We start from the raw sequence: 12,617 nt of genomic DNA on the forward strand, positions 1-12,617 counted from the left end.
GCCTTGAACACAATAATGGATTGCATTCATAAACAATAATTTTTATGATTTGTTCCTGAATACAAATTTAGGCCTTAATTCTAGCTGAAAAGAAGGTTACATACCAGAAAGTTAATTTGTGGTGATTGCTTTGCCATTTAGTAATACAATGTTTGGAAGAACTTTTTAAAAATGATTTTAACCAAAGGGAGGATTTTCATATGACCTATTTCTATGAGCATATGGATGACTTCATATCATTAAAAATTTAAATAACAAGAATATTGGCCTGAATAACTCATGCATAAGTAGAAGCTGATGCAGTCCATTTTTATGAGAGTAAGCTTATACAAATTTACTTGGAGAAATAACCAAAATGGTCCAAAGTTTGGTCCATAAACTCAAAGATGTTAGGTTTGCTGAGAAAAATTCCAAAGGGATTATCAAGCATATCAGTTGTCACTGGATTTTGTTATAAGTGATTTGTTGTATGGATATCCCATATATATTCACACTCTGGCCAAACCACTATAAGACATAACATCATCAAGTGAAGAAAAACTTCTTATATAAAACTACTTTCATTAGAAAGATTAAAAATAAATATAAATAAAATAATAAAAATATTAGTCTTTTTAAAATTTTATAATGCAGATTTTTAAATTAAAAATTTATTAGTCTATTTTAAATGTCATAGGGCTTTCATTATCACTATAACTCAATCTTCTGTGTTTACCACTTACCTGAAAGTTAAGTCTGTAGATTCATAGTTTTTTGTAGTTCTTTTTATACTGAACTATTACTCTAATGAGAATTGAAAGCAATTTCAAATATTTTCATTTCACATTAGCAATGTTTTATAATGGTGTGTAAGTCTGGAGTTGAAAAAGCATGTTCACTTACCTCCTTATTTTATTTTTTTATTATATTTAAGTAGTTGTACAAAGGAGTTGCATAGACTCTACTCAGTTAGAACTTGTTTGCATACAAGGCTCATTCACAATCATGTTTGAAGACCTCTCAATGACTAGACAAGTTTTTCTTCCCCCTCTCATCTAACTTATCCAAACTCTAAGGATCCATTGAGATCCACAGACCCTGGGAATCCCTGACTCATGGCTTCATGGTCTTATGATTTCCCTTCTTTCTGAAATAATCTATATCCAATCAGTAATTAAAATAGCCTGAACGTTAAAATATGTCCTAATTTCAAGTATATTCGTATTATTTTCTTAAGGAAGCTGTAAGTTTATGAAGACAAGGACTCAGGTTTTATGTTTAAAGTCTGGGGCATCTAGCTAAGCACCCAGAACTCTCCATGTTTAATATACCTGGGGGAAATCAGATAACATTTCTGCCTGCCCAGGCTCCCAAAGAGCATGTGCCTGCCCAGCCCCTCCAGGTAAATAACTCACTCATCTGAATTGCCACAGAACATAATGAAAAAACTCTGAAAATATGTTCCAATGACTTCCAGTGATATGGTGGCCAGTCCTGTACACAGAGAGACCCAAAGGGAGAAACAGGCATAGGTGCTTTAGCAGGTAAGTCTGAGAACCTAGGTCCCACTGTTGATCTTGATATAGCCCTGAATTTCAGCTTCTGCTCCTTTCAACTGCAGTCTGTGAAAAACGGTCTGGAGTCTTACCTAGAGACCGCGAAGCTCCACTCGCTCACAACCCCTGTCACCTGCAAAAGCAGTGTAGTTTGTCTTCTTGGGATCCACCCCATGAACCAACAAGTGTCTTCTCAGAAGAATAGAGTAAGCTATACCTCTCTACATGCTTAGTAGGCCTGCTATCTGTGAACCAGGTAGTAGACCTTCAACCCAGAGTTCATTCTATGGAAAGGCTCTAAGAACAGCTGAATTCACTTAGCTTTCCACGAAAGCCCCTGGTTGCAGGACTACCAGCCATGGGGCCTAATTACAGATCCAGCACCAGTTAGCTTTCTTAGTTCCAATACTATTCCACAGTGTACTGGAGATGATGTCACTAGCAAGGGACTCTAACATGATCAAAAATGGGAAGAAAATGTTTTATAGCCATAAAGCTGAAAGGGAAGAAGAGATTGATGGTGAATAATGCTGCAAAAAATATGGTTGTACTTGTACCTTTATTATACCCTGGTTTGTAATTTTTTGGGTAAATGCCAAGGAGGGAAACTGCTGAATCATAGAATCTGCCCAGATACCCTTCAACAGATGAATGGATCAAGAAAATGTGGTATACATACACAACGGAATTTTGCTCATCCATTCGAAAGAATGATATTGTGTTATCTGTAAACAAATGGAAGCATTCAGAAGATTATGTTAAGTGAAGTAAGTCAGGCCAAGAGAGACAAAGGATCCAGGTTTTCCCTGGATTTACAAGCTCTTAAGTAAATACATGGAGTAGTATGCAAGTGTATAAAAATGTATTAACTGAAATAGGTGAATTAAAGAGATAATTCAAATAGTGTAACTCCCTAGAAAGGCAAAGTCAAAGTTCAGCAAAATAAAACAGTAGGAAGTGATTAATAGAAAGGAATGAGATTTGGACAAAGGGAAAAGGATCAACAAATGACCAGGAGAAGAGGGAGAAAATGTGGTCAAGAATCCAATGCATACCCTACAAAATTAGGAAACATGAAGAAAGGAGTGGGTAGGGGGAGGGATGAATGAGGAGGTTGAAAAGGGTGGTATTGGTCAAGATACATTTTATTTATAAACTACTTTGTTAAATGGCAACTCCTTTGTACAACTATTTAAGGATTTAAAAACAAAAAAGGAAATAGTATTCTCATGCCTGCTCTAGATTAGAAATTCCTGGAAGGTGGGAAAGGCAGCTTAAAACATTTTCAAACCCAATACCATGCCAGAAAAGGAGATGTTTGATGAATTTTCAAAAGTGAAATAAATTTCTTCATTTATAAGAACAAATGTCTGGCACCATCATCATTGTCATCATCATGTTTTAAACTCTGACGACAGGGAAAATAAAGTCAAATTCCTTAAAAAAAAGTCTTACTCCAAGTACTGATAATATAAATGTAAAATTCTATAGAAAGTTAAACTGAAAAGGCATAACTACTATGTCTAAACTACTGTCCCTATTTTTTGGTCATGTTTATTGGCTTGAGACTTCTACCTTCTCTATACTTTTAAGATAAATTCACGTATTTTTCTAAAATTTGTGTATTAATTATGAGAATTGAGAGCAGAGGGGCTGGGAATATGGCCTAGTGGCAAGAGTGCTTGCCTCGTATACATGAAGCCCTGGGTTTGATTCCTCAGCACTACATATATATAGAAGGCCAGAAGTGGTGCTGTGGATTCAAGTGGCAGAGTGCTAGCCTTGAGCAAAAAGAAGCCAGGGACAGTGCTCAGGCCCTGAGTTCAAGCCCCAGGACTGGCAAAAAAAAAAAAATCTAGAGCAGAAGCTGTTCCATTTTTCAAATCTATTTGCTTCTTCATTGTATTCACAATACGTTCTTGCAGTACACTATGTAAATTTATTTCTCTTTGTATATGCAAAATGGGATCCAACAATTCTGACATTATAGGTATTTCTGTAATCACACAATTTTTTTTAGCAAAATACAGAAATATAGACCCCTACAAGAATTGAGTGATTAAGGTCAGCATAAATGTAACCCAAATAAATGCTCAAGTACTTTCCAATTTGTTTTTATATGCTATTGATAGCTACCCAATCTTTGCACAGGTTGAGAAATCTCACATATTGCAACCTCAGATCAGCACAGATGGTAACCTTGGAGACAAGCTAATGCAAAGCTTTATGTGTCCTTTCACTGCAGTGCAGCTGTCATTTTATTTGTATTAAAGTCATTTCATAGGAGGTATTAGCATTCAATTGAGCATGTCAGTAATTGGTCTAAAGCATTTATCACAGGAACTTGGTTATGTCCATGATTATCCTAAGCATTCACTGTATCCCTTTGGACCTTATCCGCTTTATCCACTTGAAATTTACCATGTTCAAACTAAAGGAAGTATTTATCATAGCCAAAGGAATAACTAGTCATGACCTTACAGTAATATAGAAGTAAACTACCACATCAAACAAAGATCACACTAAAAAAATCTGAGATTATTGTCATCAAACTCATGGATTATCAAATACTATGATAATTTTTGAAATTTCTTTTATTCTTTCGTGGTATACATTCATTATACCAACATAGCCACTGATTCCATCTTTAACTAGAAGTACCAGTAGAAACCCTATCAGACTCTCCTCTGCTAAAAGATCACAGATCTTCTTGTTTTTATTGTATTTCAGTGACCTGCCACCATTTTCTTTCATGATGATACACATTAAAGTTGAGTCTTAGTGAGGTATTTTTCAACAGAAATGTCTCAATATCAGTTTCCCATCTATAGATTTGATCTCTTTTCCCAGCTTACAGAATATGTTCTCCAAGTTATTTACTAAGTGGATACTAGAATTTGCCTTTTGTTTTTGTTTCTTTGTTAGCCACTCATCCATGTATCTCACAGTTATTGTCCCCTTCCTCTCAGGCACATGACTACATGTGATCTACTGACTATCTGACACCCCATCACAGACACAGGCCATAATGTACTGGTCTCTGGCACTCAGTCCCCACTGGCTGGAAACTAGTGCATTGGCCTACAAACCACAATACAATGTATTTATTTGTAATGCTTATCAAGGCAAAGCACTAATACATATACACTCCCAGGTTAGAAACCTCTGATGTCTCTCTACCATGTAAACATCACAATCAGAATCCATTTCAATATTGTTTGTCCTATATTTTCTGTCTTGTCTCCACTTGTGTGGGATTACTACCTTTCAATTTGTTTCCACTCTCTACCAAAAACAGCACAGCAATCTCTACTCTGGAGTGCAGTATAGAAATTTAACTGAATTCTCCGTTCAAAATCACTCTTCCAGGTGCACATTATATCACTCAAGAGCAGCAGTAAACAAACAAGCCTTTTTAAAAAGTACAGTCTACGTAAACTGGCTAATGTTTTCAGAACTTCTGTTTCATGAGTCACTGAAGGTTTGGTCTCATGTTCATCGCCCAGAACAACGAACTGCCAAAAAGCAGTTTAATTAAAACAGAAAAAAAAAAAAAAAACAGCAGATTGATTTTTTAAAAAAAATAAATGCCTCAAGTGAAAAAAATACTTATGCAGCTTTAATGAATTCTGAATTCTCAGAACATAAGCAGTTTAACATTCAGAATTAACTTGGGAGAAGGAAAACCTCCTATGATCATAAATGCATTTGAGTGTAAAACTCTGTGTGTGTGTGTGTGTGTGTGTGTGTGTTTCCTTGGAAATAGCTTTAAGGCCCACTATGGAACAGATCAGAAGGACTTGTCAATCCTCACCTCTCACCTTACACTTCCTGTTCCACTTTTATGCCTTAAATCTTGACAGTGCATGGCTGGGTTTTCAGTGAATAAAGTGAGTACCTTCAGTTCGGTATGACTGAGAATAAAATAATTATTAATCATATAATCATCTCTAGGAATGTTCTTTCCCTTCTCAATCAGAGAAACTATTAGTCTTACAAAGGTCAGCTCAAATGTCAATACAACATATCATTTTAAAAACTTGGATGAAAAGTCACTTGTTCCATATATTGCTATCATAATATTTACTGGGTTTCCCTCAAATTATGATTTCCCTATCTGCAGAACGTGTCATTCCATGTTAATAATATGATATTAGTTAACTGTAATTTAAAAAGTTACAGACAAAACACAGAGAAAAAGGGTAAGGATATTTAACAGCAGTTCTTTTTAAAATGGTTCAAAGTGATTTTGCATTTTGCTCACCTAGTTATGCATCAAAATAATTTAGAGCTCTTTTATAAACAAATGAGTGAGAAATGCCGATTTCTAAATAAAATGGCACTAACAATTAATATAGTGTGTGAGTTTAATTTAAGGCACTGGCAATAAAAATTTTTACAAAGTGGGGGAAACACAGAGGATTTGAAATTTCTTGCTGTAGGGTTAAAGAAACATCCTGTTATTCAAACAACATAAAGATAATGAGAGAGTAACTATGTGTGTGTGTGTGTGTGTTTGTGTGTGTGTGTGTGTAGATCTTTGAGAAAATTTACAAAAGTAAAAAAATCAAGTTATTGACTCACTTATTTAATCTGGGTCCTACTACTTCAAGAGAAGTAATTATATATCAGTATTTTACCTTCTAGTCCTTGTACTATTTACAAAAATAAATGATCAATAAATGTATCTAAATTGATTTTGAATTGCTATGTTATTATGTTCATGAAAAGTATAATTTTCCTTCTTCTTGAAGATGAGGCATCTGATACAAGACTCAAACAATAGATACAAAATAAAAACTGTATTTACAAACCAAGATATCTTCACAGGTAAGAGTTTTTTTTTTTTAATAATAACTACTGGTCTACCCCCAGACTTGGAAATATCTAGGCCTTAGAAAATATTACAGTCTTGAAGCATTTTCTACAGATATAGAGTATGAGAAAATATCTGCATGTAACTCCTTACTTAGGGAAATGTTTTCTTCTCTAGGGCATTTTAGAAATACCCAGGATGATCAAAATTCATTCAAGACAGCCTAGAGCAAGACTGACTTGCTCAGTCTTTGGCGTTCATTCTTCCAACAACATGCTTGATTTAAACTGAAAAACAGGGGCTGGGAATATGGCCTAGTGGCAAGAGTGCTTGCCTTGTATACATGAGGCCCTGGGTTCGATTCTTCAGCACTACATATACAGAAAATGGCCAGAAGTGGCGCTGTGGCTCAAGTGGCAGAGTGCTAGCCTTGAGCAAAAAGAAGCCAGGGACAGTGCTCAGGCCCTGAGTTCACCGCCTAAGACTGGCCAAAAAAAAAAAAAAAAAAACACTGAAAAACAAAGAACTTCCACCTCTTGAATCTAAACAGAAAATGTCTCCAAATATCTGAACATCTGAGCATTGAAAGGAGGAAGTTCAATGGAGCCACCATCAGTAAGAGTTCAGAGTTTCTCCTTAGAACCAGAGAACTTTGTTGTTAGTACGGTGAATTAGAGATGAAAGAACAGTTCAGACATCCATGCTAGAATGACAAGAACAGTATTTGTTTAATTATCATTTCACGTAAGCTTCTTCACAAGGACTTCATCAATTTATTTTTTTAAATAAAATGTGTCTACATTCCAACCTCATCCAAATGTTATACTCATGTTTGAAAATTTCATATTCATAAAAATTACACTGTGAGAATCAATGTCTTCTTTAAAAAGGACTCGATGTCTGCTTTTTCAAAAATGTTCAAAAAGAACCACGTCCTAGGCAATTAACTCTGGTATTTCTCAGATCTCTGGAGTATTCAGATTCATACAAGTATATAGGTTCAGGTTTAATATTATCTTTATATGTTATCCTTCATCACTGCATAAATATTGGATGCTTAAGGAAGGTCTCACTTATTTTTCCTGTGCTGGGTGCCAGCAGCTCATGCCCATAATTTGAGCTACTCAGGAGGCTGAGATCTGATGATCACAGTTAGAAATCAGCCTGGGCAGGAAAGTTCATGAGACTAATCTCTAACTTACCACCCAAATGCTGGAAGTAGAGCACTGTGGCTAAAGTGAAAGGGTACCAGCCTTGAATGAAAAAGCTTGAAGACAGCACTGGACCCTGAGTTCAAGCCCAAGGGCCAACTCTCTCTCTCTCTCTTTGCCTCTCTCTGTTTCTCTCTCTCTGTTTCTCTCTTTCTCTCACACACAAATCAAACTGTATCTTGAAAATTGATATTAATGGAAATTCATTAGCAAAGTTTCTTGATAGTTTGCTCCAATTTCCGGGGGTGGGGGGACGGGGAAGCGCTTCAACCTTCTGTGGTCTTCAGATGGTGCTTACTTGCATAGCACTTCTCTGTCTTGTATTATCCATAACTTGCAGCTGAAACGAGTTCATTACATAACACTCACCCTTTTATCTCCTTCATTGGATGTTCAAAGTGCAAGGTGCCTTCAGGTGTTTCATCTGCATTGTGTCCGTGATTAGGTGTCAAATAATTATTTCCAAACTGTTGTGAGAAAGTTCAGTTGTAGCAAGATTTTTTAATGATACTGGGTTCAAACTCTGGGTTTCATGCGCATTACAGAGGTCCCCAACCTTCATGCTAGAGTCATGCCTCCAGCCTTTTTTACTCCACATGGTTGAGACGATAGGTACTCATTACCATATATAGCTTTCTGTTGACATATGGGTCTTGCAAATATTTTTTGCCAGGGTAGCCTAGAACCATGATCTGCCCAATCTCAGCTCCTCGATTTCAGCCTCCCACATAGCTGGATGACAGATGTACTGTGCCCAGGTCTTGGTTGGGATGGAGGTGTGACAAACATCTAGCCTGTGCTAGTGTTGACATCAGTCTTCCCAATCTAAGCTTCCTGAGTTGCCTGATTACAGGAATGAGCCACTATGGGCACTTTCAACATGGTCCATCATGGCAAAGAAGTTAACTTTTGAGCTATATGACTTTGAACATTCTCACTAATTTATTAGGGAAGAAAATAGAAGAAGGGTCATGCTCTATAATTTGTGCTTTGTGATCAATGTTGGTTATTTACTATCTCTAAATTAGTTTGAAACTCCCATTGAAAATCTATCTTTCCTAAGACATGTTGTTTGAATCCATGCTGACGTGTTATAATATGCTAGCAATAGTGATTGATTCTAGGATTGATTACATGGCCCACTCACAATGCAGTAATTACAAATCTCTTGGTAGGAAGTCTTGAAGTTTCCTGTTTTTCTTTCATTCTGTGAATTAAAGTTGAGAAATAGTATATTGCTATCATATTGAACCTGAGACTGGAGCCAACACAATATGAATCAACACTGAAATATGAACACAAGAAAATTTCTATTTATACATGTCAACTCAGATCTATTCTTAAATCTTCACTTGCCATTACTTCCACTATTTGGTTATTTGGATGGAGTCTTCTGTTACTGAAAAATGGAAGAGTATTATATGATAAAGAAATTACAGTAGAGACTATGAAGACCAAAGTAAGGAATTGGATCAGACTTAAATTGTCAAAATGTCATTGTAGCACAGAGCTTCACAGAGAAAATCTACAGCAAATATCACTGGGAAGAGCTGTCTGAAGAGTCTGATACAAAGCAGAAAGACAATTGGGAAAATTATAATAATCTAAGAAATGATGTAGACCTTAAAAGAGTGGAGTGGAAAGAGTAGGAGTAGGAAAGAGTGGGAGAGTGGCATGCTGGGGGAAAAAAAAGACAGAACAATATTTAATGATTTACCGGCTCTGTAAATAAAAGGAAAACAAGGAGTTTAATCTACACCAAGGTTTTAAATTATAGGTTTTGTGGGTGCTGATGCCATATCTTTAGGGAGGAAACATACAGGGTACAATATCATCTAACAGGAGAAAGTGAAGTAAGATGTTGCATGTTAAGCTTCAAGTTCCTGTGACCTATGTAAAGAAAGAGTCAGAGGGCAAGGAGATACACCAATCTGAAACTCACATTAAAAGTTTTGCCTGGAGATTTGCATTTGTCAGTAATTAAGAAACTGGTCTGAAGCTATCAAACTGGTTTGAACCAACATTGACAAGGTAGCCAATGAGGGTGTAAGAGAAGATTGCACCTAGAATCAACAAGACATGGATCATTGGGAAGTAAATATATGTTAGAAGGAAGAAGTCAATCAGAGGTGGAAGGAGGAACAAGAGATACAATGTCATAGGAAGTTTCCAGAAAGCAGGGTGTCAAGAGCATCCCATCTTACCAGGAGGTCCTGATATGGACCACCACACAATACCATGCTACAGCCCTATGATAAAGGTAAGAGCAGATGTGTAAATGTGAAGAAGGGTAAAAGACTCTTTTCAAAAGCTTAGTTTGAAAGGAAGGTGAGGAATTTTAACAGCAGTTTCTGCTATATGATTAACGACCAGTACTGAAGAGGAAAGGGAGTTTTTGTACAAGACTTGTTAATTTCTCTCAAGTAAACATATTCCCTACAATGGGGCCAAAATTGGGAAGAGATGTTCCTATCAGGAGTCAAACTAGTGTAGACCAGGGTTATCACAGAGATGGACTATGATAAAGCAGAGACAACCTACAGTAGAAATGGAAATCCTAATAAAATACATACAACTTCATACTGAACCAAGAAAAAGATAAAACAAATCAAGGAAATAGATGGAAGGATGAGTCTAGTTCAGAAAAGGGGAAGAATACCTCTGAGGATGGAAAAAGGAGGTGACCTCGGGTTCAGAAGACAGGAGAAATGAGGAACTGTGGCAGTTGTGACTAAACAAATTAAACATCACCCATTCGTTTGGAAATTAGCAGGGTGGTTCATTTGATTAGTAATCAGGTAGGTAAGAATGTTGTGCTTGTGGAGGACAGAAAAGCTGGTGCAGGAAATAGGGGCAGCTGGTGAATAGAGAAGAACGAGAGCAAGAGAGAGAGAGAGAGAGAGAGAGAGAATATGTGTGCCTATAAAGCATCTTTTCCCTTACTAGTCTGAAGTCCCTCTGAAGAAGTGAAATCATTTTATATTTGTTTTTATTTTATCTTTGTTCTTGTTTTATCTTTGTATTTTATATTTAGTTTACCTGATATAAATCCTAGCACATCTACATGTCTGTTAGATGTATTAGGTATGTACAGGCAGACTGAGTGAATAAATAAGATGATAATGACACTGATATTTCAAAATGGAAGAACTACTAGAAGGCTACCACTTTTCTCCTTCACTCAAGTTCAATAACCAAACTTTATATATTCATGCCATGTAGATATTTAGAGTGTTTATTACTGCCAAGATGCAAATTTAAGTAAAGATAACAGTTGTAGAAAAGATCATGTAGCAAAAGTGTTGGGATGTCCTTCCCTACTCTTTGCCAATATAAACATAGTTAAGAGCAGAACCCTTAGTAGCAGTAATTGAGATATTTTCAGTATTTTGTGGTCAGGTAAGATGTCAAGGCTTGGATTTATTACCCAACATCTTCACAGACAAGTTTCTACTTCATAATACTTGCATTATGAATAATGTAAACTTATCTAGTGTATTTTTGAGATTACACTAGAATTTGCCATAAATGCTTTGCAAATATCAGTTAAGTATTGAATAATGCATAACTTTAAGTAGGAAATGGTCAAAATTCTAACACTGAAGCTAGTATAAAATCATTGATTCCTTGGTGTTTCTCATACTTTTAATTTCTTATATTATTAATGCATTCATACATATGCAAATGAGTGGCATTATTCTACAAGTCAGGAATATAGTTGAAACAGAAAAAGCTGTATTACCATGTGATGGTTGTCTTGCTGCAGACAGAAATTAAGGAATATTTAAAATTAAAGTATCCCGAATGTTGTGAATATAAATAAAGCCAGGTAAGTGACTTGGAAGGAGATTTTTTTTTTTTTTTTTTTGCCAGTTCTGGGCCTTGGACTCATGGCCTGAGCACTGTCCCTGGCTTCTTTTTGCTCAAAGCTAGTACTCTGCCACTTGAGCCAAAGCGCCACTTCTGGCCATTTTCTACATATGTGGTGCTTGGGAATCGAACCTAGAGCTTCATGTATACAAAGCAAGCACTCCTGCCACTAGGCCATATTCCCAGCCCCTTGGAAAGAGCTTTTTAACAATACTAATGTTGATACTATCTGGAGGGGATACTTAGCAGTAAGTACAGAAGAAAGGGAGCAGTTTAAACTCTATCCTAAAGTATTTGTGGATTTTGATAGATCTAAAATTCCCTGACAAATATTAAAAAACAGGATATCTGGCATCTGAGCTAAAGTTTTCATAGTATATTATTATATACACATGTGCTTTCTCAAATTGAGTAATAATACAAAGATAAGTGCTTCCTGGTGACTTGGGTAGCAAGTCATTATTAGGTCCTATTTAGATAAGAATTTTTCTTTCTTTTTTTTGACAGTCCTGGGGCTTGAACGAAGGGCCTGAGCATTGTTCCTGGTTTCTTTTTGCTCAAGCCACAGAGCCATTTCCGGCTTTTTCTATATATGTGGTGCTGAGCAATCGAAACCAGGAATACATGTATACAAAACAAGCACTCTTCCAGTAGGCCATATTCCCAGCTTTCTTTAAGAGCTGCTCACATTACATCCTATTGATTGGCTGCTGTTAATCCCTGATCTGAGCTATGGTTAAAAAGATTCAGAGTAAGGAGTCCATAGATCTTTTATTTATTATTAAGTAGTTATTCAAAGGGAAAAGTTTTTGAATAATGGTTTTCAGAATGCATGTTTGTATATAGACTAAGAAATATTCTATCATCAGATGAGAAAAATCATGTGTGGTAAAGTGATCTTACAAATCAAATTGGTGAGACAAAGGATAAAAAGCAAACCAATGCAACAGCGATACTTATAAGACAATATATTGGAAATTAGCTGTACAACTGAGGGGAGGGAGAATTGGGGAGGAAAGAAGGTGGGAGAAAAGTGAGGGAGGAGGTAACAAATTTGACAATAAATGTACCCACTATCTTCCCTATGTAACTGTAACCCTTTCTGTACATCACCTTGACAACAAAATTAAAACAAACAAATGGAATGTAAGGCCAAGCACTGGTGGCTCCCACCCATATCCTATT

This window comes from Perognathus longimembris, chromosome 12, assembly GCF_023159225.1.
Source record: "Perognathus longimembris pacificus isolate PPM17 chromosome 12, ASM2315922v1, whole genome shotgun sequence".
NCBI classification, from domain to species: Eukaryota; Metazoa; Chordata; class Mammalia; order Rodentia; family Heteromyidae; genus Perognathus; species Perognathus longimembris.